Source organism: Furipterus horrens, unplaced genomic scaffold (genome assembly GCF_987537825.1).
Source record: "Furipterus horrens unplaced genomic scaffold, mFurHor1.1.pri manual_scaffold_9, whole genome shotgun sequence".
NCBI classification, from domain to species: Eukaryota; Metazoa; Chordata; class Mammalia; order Chiroptera; family Furipteridae; genus Furipterus; species Furipterus horrens.
The window spans coordinates 58,742,109-58,758,897 of NW_028327179.1; the positions used below are offsets into that span (position 1 = coordinate 58,742,109).

A 16,789-nucleotide genomic window follows, 5' to 3' on the forward strand; every position below is an offset into this window, starting at 1 on the left:
GCATTTTCTCGAAGTATTAGAGTTACCACATAACCTGAACTTCTATCCCTAGGGATGTATCCAAGAGAAATAAAAACATGTCTAAAAGCAAAAACCTGTATACCAGTGTTCACAGCAGGATAATTCATAGTAGCCAGAAAGTGCAAACAACCTAAATGTCCCATCAACTGATGAATAGATAGAATCTAGTACAGGTATCCCCCACTTTCTAAATGTTTTTGTTAATGCCATTTTGCTTTTATGAAAGACCCACATTAGTACCTGTGTTTGCTAATGGAAAGAAATCAGAAGAGCATTTTCAGTTTTACATAATACAGGTCTTTTGTAAAAGTGAAGTGATGTATCACAGACTTATGAAAAGTGGGCAATACTTTTTGCTTTATACCATTGACTTATAAAAAGTTTTATAGGGATCCTCTACTTTCACATAGTTGGGGAAACCTGTGTGTCCATGTGGTGGAATATTATTCTGTCACAAAAAGGAATGAACTACTCAAACAAATTGGATAAACTAGATGAAATGGACAAATTCATAGAAATAACCTACCAAGAATCATGAAATAGAAAGTCTGAACAGACCTGAATAGGCCTATAACTAGAAAGGAGATGAATCTATCATCAAATATTCCAATAAAAAAAGTCTAGAACTGTGTAGCTTCACCAATGAATTCTACCATTTAAAGAGGAATTAACACCAGTGGTGTTAAAGTTCTTAAGAAAAATTGAACAGGAGGAAACACCAATTCATCCTGTAAATCCAGCATTACTCTGATACTAAACTCACACAGACACTGCAAGCAAAAACCACAGAGTAACATTTCTGATGAATATTTATGCAAAAACTCAGAAAAAACAAACGGAATTCAGTTTATTAAGAGGATTACACATAATTAAGTGAGATTTCTGGAATGCAAATATAATTCAGCATATGAAAATCAACCAATGTAATATATTACATTAACAAAATTAAGGACAAAATCACATAGTCATTTCAATAGATGGCAGAAAGCATTTGACAAAGTTTGGCACCCTTTCATGATAACATTCAATGGACTGGAAATAGAAGGAAACTATATCAACATATTAATTGCTGTATATGAAAAGTCCACAATTCAGTGGAAGAGAATAGTCTCATCAACAGTCAGTGCAGGGTCAACTTGAAAGATTAAAATTAGCATTTGTTATAAAATTGAGTAGAAGAGAAGGATACCCGCTTTTGTCACTTCAACATAGTTCTGAAAGTCAGTTGTCAGAGCAATTAAGCAAGAAAAAGTCAAGTTGGAAAAGAAATAAAATTATGGTATTTCTGTTCATAGATAACATGATCATATTATATGTAGAAAATCCTAAAGAGTCTACATACGGAAAAAGTGAGAATAAAAGGACTCAGCAAAGTAGCAGAGCACAAAATCAACATGCAAAATTAGTTGTGTTTCTGTACTCTTAACAGTGAGCAATTTGAAAAAAATGAAAACTCTTCCATTTACAATAGCATCGAAAGAAAAATCCATTTATAATAGTATCAAAATAATAAAAGTTAGGAATAAATTAAGGAGATGAAAGACACCAGTAAATGAAAGATATCTCTTTTCATGGATTAGAAAACTTAATATTGTTAGGATGTTAATACTACCCAAAGCAATCTATATAGATTCAGTACATTTCCTGTGAAAATCCCAACAATGTTTTTTTTTGCAGATATAGAACATTTCATCTTAAAATTCATATGGAATCTCAAAGGACTCCCAGTTACCAAAGTAATCTTGAAGAAGAAGAGCGAAGTTTGAGGTCTCACACTTTCTGATTTCAAAACTCACTACAAAGCTGGAGTAATCAAATAATGTAATAGTGGCATAAACACAGACATACAGAAGAGTGGAACTGTATATGTAGCTCAGAAATAAGCTGTTGTATATATGGTCAAATGATTTTTGACGAGTGCTAAGGCATTCAGTTTCAACAGGTGGTGTTGGAAAAATGGGATATGCACCTGCTAAACAATGAAGTTGGATCCTTATACCATATACAAAAATTAACTTAAAATGGATCAAAGACCTAGACATAAGAGCTAAAACTATATAACTTAAAACAAAACATCGGGGAAAAACTTCATGACATTAGAAGTGGCAATGGTTTCTTAGGTATGACACTAAAACCATAGGCAACAACAAAATAGATAAATTGTACTGCATCAAAAGTAAAATATGTTATGCCTCAAAGGACTGATCAACAGTAAAAAAGCAACCCATCATACTGGAGAAAATATTGCTAATCATCTGATAAGGAAGGGTTCGTATCCAGTTTATATAAAGAACTGCAACTCAACAGCAATAAAAAGGTCAAGTACTTACATGGACATTAAGCATGTAAAAAGATGTTCAACATCACTATTAGAGAAATACAAATCAAAACTACAATGAGTTACTACTTCTTAACCATTAAAGTAACTAAAAAAATAAAAATAAGAGCAATAGTAGAACATATCAAATGATGGCAAGGATGTGGAGAAATTAGAATCCTTGTTCTTTTTGCCACTGATACAATGATACAGCTACTGTGGAAAATACGGCAATTCTTTAAAAATTAAAAGTAGAATTACCACATGTCTAGACACAAAAGAATTGAAAGCAGCATCTTGAAAAGTTATTTGTACTCCACGTTTATAGCATTATTATTTATAATAACCAGGAAGGAGGTGGAAGCAACCCAAGCCTCCTTGGACAGATGAATTGGTAAGCAAAATGTGGCATGTACATACAATGCAGTATTCAGCTTAAAAAAAGAAGGAAATCCTGTCAAATGCTACAACATGGATGAACCTTGAGAACATTATGCTGTGTGAAATAAGCCAGTCACAAAAGGACAAATATTGTATGATTCCACTTATGTGAGGAACCTGAGGTAGTGAAATTCATAGAGACAAAGTAGAATGATGATTGCTGGGGGTGGAGGGAAGGGAGACTGGGAAGTTTCTGTTTAGTAGGTACAGACTTCATTTTTACAAGATAAAAAGCATTCTAAGAATAGATGGTGATGGTTGCACAACAGTGTGAATGTACTTAATGTTAGTGAACTGCACATTTAAAAATAAGATGGTATATTTTCTTATGTATATTTCACCAGTTTTTAAAAATTAAATAGGAATGAAGTGTTGCGATGCTACAACATGAATAAACCTTAAGAGCATTATGCTATGTGAAAGTAGCTAGTTATAAAAGACTGTATTGTATGATTCCATTTATATAAGATGTTCAGAATAGACAAATCCATAGAGACAGAAAGTAGATTGGAGTTGCCATAGACTTGGAGGGGGTTTGCAAGTGGATACTGACTGTAAATGGGTACAAGGTTCTTTTTGAGGTGACGAAAATGGTCTAAAATTCAATGTGCTGGTGGTTGCATAACTCTGTGAAAACACAGAAACCAATGGAATTGTACATTTTAATGGTATGTGGATTAGAGCTCAATAAAGCTGTTCAAAACAATAAATAAAAACCCCAACTAGCTCCCAAGTATTTTATGTTCTGATGAAAATACTGTGTAAATTGAGATGGATAACTAACTGTTGGGGGAGTGGTGGGTCTGTTATAGAAAATGAAGCTTGAGAGGTAGTTTAGGAACCTAAATGGTGCTTGACTATAAATACTATGCCAAGGAACAGAAATATTAACTTAAAAAAAATAGTGACATACTTATCATGTACTTCAAGTAGCATTTATAGTAATTTCATTTGATCTTTGGCAAATTTGATAGATAAAAAATTGTATTGTCTTTTTAATAATCATTTCTTATTACTATAGACATTGGATGGTTTCTTGCGCTTAGATGCCATTTATATTTCTTTATCCATACAATACCTATTTCTGTCATTTGCATATTTTTATTAGAGTACCAGTATTTTTCTTAATTGATTTTAATACATTTTTTACATAGTAAGAGTGTTCATCTTTTGAGTGATTTACGTAAACACTATCCAGCCATCTGGTTTCCTCTTTTCCTTGTGTTTCTTATGTTACTACTATTCAGTAAATGTTGAGTTGAATTGAGGAGAAAAATATTTATAAAACAGATAGTAGTCTGTTCCAGAATAATCAGATGAACCTTTTATGATTGTGAATTTCACATAATTAAAGATATAAGAAAGTGCTTTAGTAGTATTCAGTGAAATATAGCTAATAATGTTTTTCAAGTAATAAAAATGAAATCTTAATTAGGAATGACTTTCTTTTCAGGGTCACAGGGAACTATAGAGTTAGTTCCATGTGTTGAAATTTAGAGTTTAAAGAACATAGAGAAATCAGAATATATAAACGACCACCAGGAAATGACCTATGGCAAAGGATTGTCAGGTGTTTAAAGGAAATGGAATCTGTGGGAAAGTAGGGAGCGGGTAGTGGAAATAGAAAAGGGGTGGGGGTGGGGATATTTCCTGGCAATATTTCCTAAATAACCGAATAAGAAATAGCTTCTTTTGAGGCAGATGTGATAAAGTAATAGTAATGGGAAGTATGTGTAGTGGTTAAGAGTATAGTTTGAATTCTTGCTTCTTCCATTATTACATATTCTCTGTTTTCCTCATCTGAACATGTAATAGTACCTAACTCAAAGATTTGTTGTATTAAATGAAATAGTGCATATGAAACACTTAGTCTAGAATATTGTACATAAGAAGTACACAGTAAAATTTGCTGTTATTATAGCTTGGTGGTAGATTGTGAAGGCAGAAATAGATAAGTAATATAATTGTTTATAATTAAGCAAAGAAGATGGAGGTTGGGAGAAATTTATACTTTAGTTTCAGTTCTTTAATGAAGTTTACATGGAGATGAGACATCAGAAGTTAAAAAAAATTTTTTCTGAAAGCTTAGAAATAGTCTCTAATTATTAATAGTAAAGGTTTTCAAGAAGAGTGAAAAGAAGTTCAGTCACATCTGACTAGCTGAGATTAATTGGTTAAACTCGTTAGCTGTGATTCATTAAAAAGTGAGCTCATTGGTTGGATCAGTCCCCCAGACTGGGAGAAGATCAGAAGAGTGAAAGAAACTCAGTAGCAGGCAATAAGATAGATCCCTGTTGGGTTTGAAATGGAGAGTAGAAGGTGGATGTGAATGAGCAGGTGATCTGACATTGAGACTATTATGGCCATTAATAAAGAGAATTCTGCATTAAATTCTTCAGTGGGAACAGGCAGATTACCATTTAAGGGCAGTAAACTAAAGGAGAGCTAATAGATTGCTTTATGATTTTTGAGTCCTCTCTCAGGAAACCAGTTACTCCTGTTCCCTCATGATGAAAAGAGGAATGGGATAATCAGGCTCGGGTACTGTTTTACTTTTATTATTTTATAGTTGAGTGATAGTGAGCAAATTATTTAGTGTCCCTGTGCCTCATGTGTTACAAGGAGATAATACTGTTATTTGTTGTTGTGAAGCTTAAATGAGATAAATATGTGAAATATTTTTACCTCTTTAATAGTTTACAGTAGTCCCTCTCTATATCGTGGTTCACTTATTGCGGCCTCACTGTATTGTGGGATTTTTAAAAATATTATATTTAATTATCGCGAATTTTTCGCTGTATCGTGGATTTTGCGGTCCTGTATATGTATGTTGTTAAAGTTACGTAGGTTTAAGAGTGTAGAATATGTTTAAGAACATAAGTAGTGTTTATAAAAGTGTGGAAAAGGTTAATAAGGGAGTGGGAAAGGTTAATAAGGGACTGGGAACGGTGTATAAGTGTGTGGGAAGGGTTTGTAAAGCTTTAAAATATATATAAATACTAAATTAAATGTAAGGTTCCTACTTCGCGGATTTTCACCTATTGCGGGGGTGTTGGTGTCTAGAACGTAATACTCGTGATAAGTGAGGGAATACTGTACTGTTTTTTTTCTTTATGTTTACCTTAGAGTCAACCTACATGCTAGGATGTTACTCTTAATAGGTTACAGGGAGGCAGTATAATAGTTGATCTATCTTGCAATTACCACATAAGACTTTCTAATTTCTTATTTTATTTTAACTTTTTAGCTTGTATGTAGAACTTTAATGAAAGTCAAATGTTAGAATTTGGAAGATATGATGCCATGTTTCATATCTTTTAGAGGTATGATGTTTAAAAGAAATATGAACTATGGCCTAAGTGCTCTTTTAACAGGTACAGTTCTCCTTTGTAGTTTATAAGAGGTTTACTTGGAAAAGATAAAAATGAGTAATAAGAAAACAGTAATTTCCAGTAAATATTTTTAAAAATTCAGCCTACTATAATAAATGAAATTAATTTAAATATATTTTTATCTATCAAAAACTGGGTAGTGTTTTTACAAGAACTTTTCTTTCCTAATTCTTTTTAGAATTATAAAAATAACATCTGATTGAATTAAAAACACTACAACTGTAGAAGTAAAAAACAAATGAGTAGAAGGGAGATATGGGCAGAAATGATCTGATATTGGCTAACAGTGTAAATAGACATCAGAGGTGTCCTCCCTTTTACAGTTCTTTCTGAACGTGTGTGTGTGTGTACAAAATAGGCATCTATGTTTATCAAGGAATCAGTTTAAAAAAGAAGATAGTGTTCTGTAGTTTTGTAATTTGGATATATTCTATTTTACTGGGCTTTCTCCTGTAGATGGATATTTAAGTTATTGGTTTTTAGTTTTCACTTATTAGTGCTTTACCAGACATCATTAAATATAAATCTGCATGTTATTCGTTTGGGTCTTTTTGTAGGATACTTTCTTAAAAGTGAAATTTTTAGATTAAATGATAGTCTTTTTTAATGTTGATAGTTACAGTCCAATTAATTTATAAGAACGCTTATACCAATTTACAGTCAGTACAAAAATTTTGTGTGAATGTCTAGTTTACTAAAATAGAGTATAGTATTATTGGTTTTATATTTTTCATCTGATAAGAAAAGTTAATATTTCTCTTCCCTATTACTTGTGAGTTTAAAGTTTTTTCATGTTTTATTTCTATTCTGTGAATTGCCTTTTCCTTTGATATTTTCTTACGGACTTGAGACATATTAAAATATAGATATTAATGCCTCATGTGTTTCACATATCACTTTCTTCGTGTTTCACATAATTTTTCTTATTCTATTCCTTGCCTGAAACTTTGTTTTGCTATGTTCTTTGTTATTCTAAATCTTGTATGTGGTTGTGTTGGTTGGTTTTGAGGTTTTTTTGGAGGGAAAGTGGTTTGTCTCAAGCTTATTAAGTCACAGCCCTCTGGAAAATAATGCGTGTTTTTTAGCATTTTTTCAATTTCTACTTTAGTTTTTAAAATATTTAGATATTTAAGTCTTTTTATTTTTATCTTATTCTGTTCTGCTTTTTTTTTTTCTTTTTTTACACCTATACAGAGTTTCCACATGTTCTGGGCTCTCCTGTTCTATTGATCCTTTTGTATGTCCTGCTACCATACCATGTTGTTTTAATTTTTGCAGCCTTATATTACATTTTTATTTCTGGTTGGTAAAGGTTTTGTCCCCCCTTAAAAAAAATTTTTGCTTATTTTCATGCATTTAGATAAGTAAATACAGATTTGACTGAAATGACATTGAGGATCATTTGAAGAAGAGCAAGGATTTTTCTTTAAATTCATGATTAGCATATGGGATCATACATAGCTATTTTCGTAATGCTTGAGAGTGAAAATTGGTATAACTTTCAAGAGAGTATTTAAGGGCATGGTGTGGTGCTTGGCACATAGTGATGCATAAATATTTGTTGATATAATAATTATTTCTTAAAGTAATATGCTTTAATGCAACAATTTATTTTTAGAAACATAAGTAATCTTGCTTTTCATAGATATAGCTATGAGATTGTTCTTTACAGTTTGCTTATAATTGCAGAACTTTAGAATTAAATATCTAACAATAGTTATTGAACAGAACTCTGGCATGTTATTACTATGGAATACTATATAACCATTAAAATTATGTAGAAGTTCAGTGATACGGAAAATTACTTGCTCTTTGTGTGAAAGGGGATACCCCCCCAATGGAAATTATTTATAAAAAAATTGTGTATTCTTACGATTAAATTTCAGTTACGTTGAAAGTACTCTCCATTTGATGCAATATACCACTGCTCAAAACAATTTTTGAAGTCATCAGTTCTGATGCCTTTTAGTGCTTCTGCCAATTTTTGGTTTATTTCTTCCATATTCGCAAAATGTTTCTCTTCGAGGACTTTTTTCATCTGGGGAAACAAAAAAAAAAAGTGGCAAAGTGTCTTGGAGTTGGGATTGGGTGAATAGGGAGGGTGGGGCATGAGGGTCATGCCATTTTCTGACAAAACCTGCTGAACCCTCAGCATGGTGTGGGCAAGTGCACTCATAAATAACTCATGAAATGGGCAAATGCATTGAGTCTTTAAAAAAATTGACTGAAGCTGCACGCAGCCTCTCATAACAGTGCCGATAGTACACTGATAGAGATGGGTTCCTAGAACACTCAGCTAGCGGGAGTATCTTATACTACAAGGGGACCTCCCCCTTCAGAAGATAATTCCATTTTGGGGGGGCCACCCCCTTGTATAATGAACTGGAAAAAGTTTGTAAAGGAATATGTAAATAAGTCTCCAGTATATTCCTGGAGAACAAGGAAGTCTTTGGGGATGATGAATATTATCGTTATCTTTATTGTAGCCACAGTCTCACAGGCGTATACTTTTTGAAAACTACTTAAATTGTACCTTCTAAATGTATTGCAGTTTATTATCAACATATCAAAGTTGTAAAAATTTCTCATTTTATTAAAATGTAATAAACTTCAGGAAAAATATTGAGTATATTACTTCAAGAAGTAAAACCAATAGGATATATACATACAGTGAGAGATTTATTTTAAGAAATTGGGTCATGTAATTGTGGAAGGCTGACAAGTCTGAAGTTTGTAAGGCTGACTGGTAAGCTGAAAACATTGGATGGAGTTGATGTTGCAGTCTTGAGTTCAAAGGCAGTCAGAATTCTCTCAAAGCCTTCTCTATTATTGAGGGTAATTGTACCTCAAAATCTGATTTTTTAAAAAACTTTTTTAAAAAAGATTTTATTTATTTTTAGAGAGGGGACAGGAGGAAGAAAGGGAGAGAAACATCAGTGTGTGATTGCCTCTCATGTGCCCCCAACTGGGGACTTGGCCCGCAACCCGGGCATGTGCCCCGACCAGGAATCGAATTTGCAACTCTTCAGCTCACTGGCTGGCACTCAGTCCACTGAGCCACACTGGCCAGGGCAGAAAAATCTACTGATTTTAATGTTAATCACATCTGGCCTTTTTGTACTGGAAAAGAAAGCAGTTTGGAGCTCTAGCTCTAGTGTCTCTGGGACCTTCAGGGAGGCTGCTGCCAGCTCTGCACCTCTGCTGGCCATGAGGAATTGTTCAGCATCACCGACCTTTACCGAATGTTGGGTGTGCAATACGAGACAGGTCCCACGCGGCTACCACAAGGTGGCCCTGTAAGTGCATCCGGACCAGGTAGGCAAATATGACAAGCAGGACACCACTAGCTGCTTTCAGATTCTCAGGAAAGTTATTCCATATTGAGGGACAAAGAGCAGAGAGCATGTATGAGGAACAAGGAAGAGTGGATGAGGATTGTGATTGTGTGTAGCCAGCATTGGGAGTGGGAGACATATTGGAGGTTACACTTTAAAAAGATATCTCTAAAAAAAAAAAAAGATATCTCTAGAAGACATTCTAGCTTTTGAGAAGACATACCAAGGTTCTGAAGAAGAGCTGGCTGATACTAAACAGGTCTGTCTGTACTTCAAAGGGGACATGGATCAGATCATGGAGTCTCTGCCATGCATGCAGTACACACTGGAACCCAGGATAAGGAACATTATTTAGCAAGCCATTGATATTGGAGAGGTCCAATCCTTATAATGTCTTTGTCAAAGAATTGAAGCAAAAGATGAATACTTGGAAAAGGAGTTGGGACTTGAAAAAGAAGGTAACTTGAAAGCAGTCATTCAGAGCAGATAAAAGGATCAGGAAAAGGAAATGGACAACATTCTGGCTCACGTGGAAGCAAAGTACTGCAAACTTTCTAAATAAGTGGAAAAAACGTTTTTCAGTAAAGAAAAGAAAGAATGGAATTTTTCTCTTTAAAAGTTCTTAGGTGTTAATTAGTGCTATTGTAGGCAAGGTACAATCAAGATTTGAAGACAAAAGTCAATTCAGCCCTTTAGAAAAGTTGTTTTTCCTCCCTAAAATAGTCAGATTGAGGATGTAAATTAGAGTCTCTGAGCCTGATCTTGGTACATCTTAGAAGTCCCCTGACATTCTGTGAAGTCCTCTGTGAAGGAATTTGGTGGTGATTATTGAGGGAAGAGGGGAAAGTTAGTATACTTTTGATAGCACTTGCTTCTGTGGATCTTATGTAACAAAACTTTATCTAGAATGTGGATCTGTCCATACTTCTTTTACCAGTTGTCATTTTGCTACAGAAGAGTGAGCTGCAGAGTATTCTGAGTGATGTGCATGTTTATTAGAACAGGTACTCTCCTTACTTAGAATCTTAATATTCTGGAGTAGATCCTCTCTTTCGTTTTCATTTTCTTTTTTTGTTTTAATCCAATCAGGTTTTGTACTATTTGCTTGACATATAGGGAAAATAGGTACATGATTAAATAAACAAGTAAAAAATGTTTTAAAATGATCACTGTGATGTTGCTGCTAAATGTCCTTAGACTTTGAAAGGCAAACCATCAGTAGTTTGCTATCATGCACTCACGATACTGCTTTGTGAGAATTATAGGGATTTTCACTAATATTAAATCAAATTGTATATGTTCACTAGAATATTTGGAAGTTTTTAAGGGACCGTTCAACTTAAAATCTCTGATTTGTAGATTAATATATTCAATACTATGTGCATGAAACAAGCCTTCTGAAACTGAGCTTTATGTGTCGTAATTTATCTGAGATAAGCATATGACATTTTCAGTTTGTGATTATAAACAGATTAAAAATATTCTTTAATTGTATTGTTGTATTTAATTCTTTAAAGTATCTGTCTTCATACAGTAGCATTAGAACACTTTAATATAGTAAAAAAAATTATCCCCTCCTCCAAATGTAAATATTAATCACATATAAAAGTACCTTCACAGCAATATCTAGACTGGTTTTGGCCACACAACTGAGCACTGTAGCCTATCCAAGTTGACACATAAAATTAACAACCACATTGTATCAGAGTGATTCAGCAGAGTAACAGAAAATCCAGTTGAAATTCTTTATAAACCACATGGGACTCTATTAGCTTACTTAAGAAGAGGTCCAGAGAATGGGCAGACTTTACCTGATTGAGTGGCTTAAGGATGTCATCAAAGCCCTAAGTTATGCTGTCCATGCGTCTGTTTCATTCTCACTGTAATATGACTTGAAGTGGCAGTCATTCTTATTTAGTGAAAGAGATCCTTGGCTTCCTTCCAGTGGCCGTCTTCAGTGCCTCATAGGCCCAGTCTGAGTGTGCCTGCACATCTGTGAACCAGTCACCAGAAGAGTTGCCAAGAACCTACTTAAATAAAATGTACTGAAATTAAAATATAATAAAAAGCAAAGAAACTAAGAAAAGTACCACTTTCAGAACTCCGGAGCTTGTTAGAATGGAGGGAGATAGCTGAATTGTACAGAGGCCAATTCATTGGCTTTACATGAAATCTGAAGACACTAGGTTAGTATGGTAGAAGATTGAGAATACAGTCTTCCCTCACTTATCGCATGTGTTGCTTTCTAGACTCCCCCACGATAGGTGAAAATCCACGAAGTAGGAACCTTACATTCCCACACACTTATAAACCGTTCCCAGTCCCTTATTAACCTTTCCCACACTTTCGTAAACACTACTTACGTTCTTAAACATATTCTACACTCTTAAACCTACGTAACTTTAACAACATACGTATACAGTACTGCAAAATCCCGCTGATATAGCAAAAAATCCTCAATAAATAATTAAATATAATATTTTAAAAAATCTCGCAATACAGTGAGGCTGCGATAACTGAAATACGATGTAGAGAGGGACTACTGTATACCTACTCTGCTATGCAAAGTGAAAATTATACAAACTTTTCCATTTAAGCTTCTCTGTCTCTAGGTCAGGTGGGAATTGCCAGCCAAATATGTTGAGTCATGAAGTTATAGTTTAGGATGTGGAAAATTGCATTGACACTCTTTTTTTAATGTTCTGTCTTTAGTGTTTTATTTTAGTGAATATAATAATTATTTCCTGACTGTTATTTCATCACTGGGCTTGTTCATTAGGGTTTAAGTTCATTTCACTTTTGGGTTTTCAGGCACCAAACCTGTTTTTGTTTGTTTGCTTGTTTGTTTATTTAAAAAAAATTTTTTTAGTTATAGTTGACATTCAGTATTATTTTATATTAGTTTCAGGTGTAGCGCGTAGTGGTTAGGCAATCATAATTTCCAAAGTGATCCTCCCAGTATTTCAAGCACCCACTTGGCACCAAGCTTTAACTTGGAAATTTTTTTGCTCATTTTAGTATAATGAAGTTTTCTAACAAATGTAACACATTTGCAAGTTTTGTCCACTTTTATAGATACTTGGGATAACAGGAATGGAATGATTTTTCACTTCAGAAAGCTTTTTTCTTGCCTATAACAATAAATGAGTTTTCTGAAAGCGAATTTAATTTAATTTACATTAAATGATGGCAATTTAATGGAGCACTCATCATTAAGCTAAATAAACATTGTGTAAAACTAACAAATGCTTTTTAGGTAGTGCAAGTTATAGGCGAAGTCTTTAAAAAGCAAGGTAACTTTGAACAATAAGATTACTTTAAACATATTAAAGTTATAAATTAAATTAATTTGAGATTCCCAAAGGTTAGTTCTCATCTTTAGAAATAATAATTTTGTCTATTTTAACTCTATACAATTCTCTTTGTGGTAGACTAAAAAATTTATGAAGACATTTCTAAAAAAGTAGAACCAAATATACTTTTTAGAAATTAATTAGAAAGTTTGAATAAATCTAAAAAATAAATTAGTGGTTTATGTAATTAAAAAAGTGGTTACTGTGGGCCAGGCACTGTTCTAAGCTCCTTACATATATTCACTCATTGAATCCTCATCAAAAAATCTATGAGGAGCAGGTGGGTGGTTGTGGAAGAGGGTATAGTGGGGATAAATGGTAATGGAAAAAATACAATAAAAAATAATGTAAAAAATTAAAAATAAATGTATTCATCAAAAATAATCTATGAGGAGCAGAGAAGGAAATGAGATACAGGAAAAGTCAGAGCCACTATTTGATACACACAGCACCTGATATATGTAAAATAGGGACTAGAAATATTCTTTTCCAAGCAGATAGCCATAGCCATTTCAGTTTGATTTCAAAAGGATGTGGAAAATCTAACTTGGATGTATCACAGTATATTTGTGAGAAAAAGCATTGGAAATTCAAATTTTGAGCCTACATACACACCTTTCCCCTCCCACTCCCAGTTGTAGCATTAATAGATTTCTACTCTTTACTCCTATGGCCTTTCATGTAGTGGGAGCACATTTATTTGCCCAGCTTATATCACTGGTGGTGGCCTTGGAGGCCAGAATAAGTTAGGAATGGAGACCCTAAGGTGAAGAGCCAGGAGCTCTCAAGTTTTTAGAGTTTGAAGCTTGGAGGGCTGAGGTTTTATTTGGATTTCTGGATTTGACATATTTTCTTTCAGCCTGGCATAATCATCAAACCTTTCTTCTCTGCCATTTCAGGAATTGATATATTTATCTTTTTATTGCTTCTGCTACTCTCAGCCACAACTTCTTATAACATGTAATGTGCACATATCCCTTTTTAGGTTTTCTACCATAATACCAATGAGACACAGAGGATATAGGTTCCTTCCTTTTCTGCCAACACTCACACCCCAACCCCTACCTCTAATTTTTTTGTCTCTCTGACCTATGGGAAGTGCAGAGTTACTAATGTGACTTTTGGGTAAATAAAAAGGCTGAAGTAAGATCCCTGAATACTTTTAGAAGAAATTACTTAGTATTTGTTGAGCACCTATTATATGCCATTCATTGTTCTAGTTGCTGGAAACAGGCAGTAAATTAAAAAGACAAGGCCCCTACTCCATGGCCCTTAAATTTTTTGGGAGTATGACTGCCTGTCCTGGATAGTCGATCCACTACTAGGGTTGGGGCTGAGGCGAGGTTCAAGGAATAGGGAAAAGAAGTTCTTTTCTCTCTGTTTTAAGTTGAACAGAACACTGAGTCAAAGAAGAATGGAGGAATGTTCCCATCCGCCCTCAGTGTCAGTGATATGGCTTGGGACTCCTAATGTTAGGTTAGTTCACTTTCTCTGGTTAAAGCTCGAAATATTTTCTAGTAATTACAAATTAAGGCCACAAGAAGAAATGTTTTGCTTTCTTTGTTTTCTTTTTCTTTGCTTATTTCAGGCAGAAATGTTTTTGAATTTCATATAAATGTCTTGAAATTTTGCACATTACTAATATTTAGTCTTTGATTCTTTTACTTGTTTTCTCAAGTAAAGAACAGTGCATTTTTTTGCAGCCTTAGTTTTAGAACTGGTAAATCCTGTCTGTTAACGTCCTTCTTGATTATTTCTGATGTTGAATTTGAGAAAGCAGAATTCTGATACAACTTATACTTTACTTTTTGATTATACATTTCCATAAAGATATTTAGAATGCAATTAATGATTTTCTAAGAGACGCATCAAGAAACTCATGCCATTTGATTTGTCCTAATTTTCAATGTTAGATCGCTTAATTTTTTAATATTAAACTTGCTGGAGAAAAATCATACAACTGTTACAGAACCCCTGGGCTGCTCCAATTGAAAACAAACCCACGGGCTCTTTAGTTAGGGGCCCAATTGTCCGCCGCCAAAATTATAACTCTCAATACCAGAGTTTAGTGAAAAGAAAAAGAATAGTTTATTTAACAGTTATATAGATTTAGTTATTTGCGGATTTCTGTTGTTAAGTCTTATGTTCTTTAAGACACCCTTAAACACATATCCTTGCCTCCCCCCCCCCCCAAACCAGGCTAGTTTTAGAAGTTAGAGAAACCGTTTCCCTACTTTCCAAACACAGTTCAGCTTTACCAGCAGCTGCCAATCACTCAATTCTGATTGGGGAGGTCCTTTCTGTGCTGTGGTGCCCTCCAGCTCTCAATGCAGAACCGCCTGGATCCTCAGCCTCCTTGTAAACTGCCTTCTTCCTGCAAACCGCATGGATCTCCTCTCCTCAAAACTGCATGGCGAGAGCCTCTTAAAGCAGCCTGGAGACCCCTTCTCCAAGCCACATGGAGAACTCAGCTTCTTTATTCCGCATGGAGAAGGGGCCCCTTCACCAAGCCGCATGGAGGGGTCAAGAGAGCAAGAGAGCGAGAGCGCGAGAGCAAGAGAGAGAGCGCGTGAGAGAGAGCTAAAATGTCCGCAGCTGCTTATATATCCCTGACTGCATCCTCTGATGCAGTGGGCGTTGCAAACAGTTCTGACCATTCACGGAAACTCACGCAGGATCTGTGTGCTTTCTCCATACTGTCCCCTGGTTCAAGACCCCTCCCATCTACCTGAGGCTTTGGATGCCTAAAAGCCATTTTGCATAAAAAAGACACTAGCCACCAGCCTCATGCATGTGGAGGCATTCCAAAAGCTGCTTCCTTCTCCCCATCCCCCAGCCGCAAATTCTGGGGATTTTTGGACTCCCCTGTTTCTGTAACACAACTGTGTAGATTGTTTTCTCAGATTTATGGCCTAGAGCTGGAACTTCAGGGCTGCTGGACAGTCCTTAGCAGCTTCTCACATTAATGAGCTTCTTCCATTCTACAAAGTGAAGGTTCCTATTTTTTTAAGAGAAGACATTGCTTTATTCTCTACAAAGAAACTCACACTTTTCTCTCAACTTTAGCTTTCCATGCCCTTCCTTCACTCTTTACCCATTTCACTCTTTTATCTCAGAGGAAGTAGTAATTTCTTCTTCCTGCTGGAACTGATTCTTTTAAGTTCCTAGGAACTTCATTGTGTGTTATCTCTTCTGCATTTTCAAACTCTTCCCTCTTCACTGGCTTCTTACTTTCAGCACTAAACCTACTCAAATCTCTATCTGAAACAATTTTTTCTCTGATTTGAGTTGGCCAATGGCTCCATTACTGTATTATTCCTTTCCTTCGTTGCAAAACTTTTTGTAAGAGTATTTGGTACTTACAACCTGTACTTTCTCATTTCTTTATTCATTAATTGGTCTGAATTTTCCTACCACTTGATAAAAATAAGGTCACTGATGATATCTTAACAAACCAGTATTAATTTCTCTTAACATGGACAACATTTATTATGTTGATTTGCTTTGAATGCCTTTGTGGCTTTTCTGAAAAAGCTCTAGCCAGATTTGTTTTCTAACTGTTGCTTCGTAGCCTTAATCATTGGCCCTTACTTTGCCTTATCCTTCAGTGTTGGTGTTCTTCAGGGTACGTCCTTGGTGTTCTCTCTTCTTCTGAGATACTCTCATAGTTCTAAGGTTATTATCATCATAAGCTTTGTGCCATTACCTCATAAAAATATTTCTAGATCTGAGCTCCAGATAGTTACAGCTCTTCACTAGGTCTCTCCATTTTCACATTTCACAAAGGTATCTCAAAGAGAGCATGCCCCTATCCCCATCAGTCTGCTTGCTCCCAGCCCTGCTCTAAATCTCAGCTTAAATTTTTGCCCTCCCCAGTCAGTTTTCATGTTTCAGGACACCATAGCATTTTTAAGCCTGTCAGTTAAAGCA

The 16,789-nt window shown here is 34.8% G+C and overlaps 1 protein-coding gene and 1 pseudogene across 4 annotated transcripts in view; both read left to right on the forward strand.

Annotated features, from left to right (window-relative positions):
• The window catches only part of CDK13 (cyclin dependent kinase 13), a 135,985-nt gene that overhangs the window by 71,473 nt on the left and 47,723 nt on the right, over nt 1-16,789 (forward strand). The window lies entirely within an intron of this gene.
• Nucleotides 8,325-10,484, forward strand: LOC150001824 (dnaJ homolog subfamily C member 9 pseudogene; annotated as a pseudogene).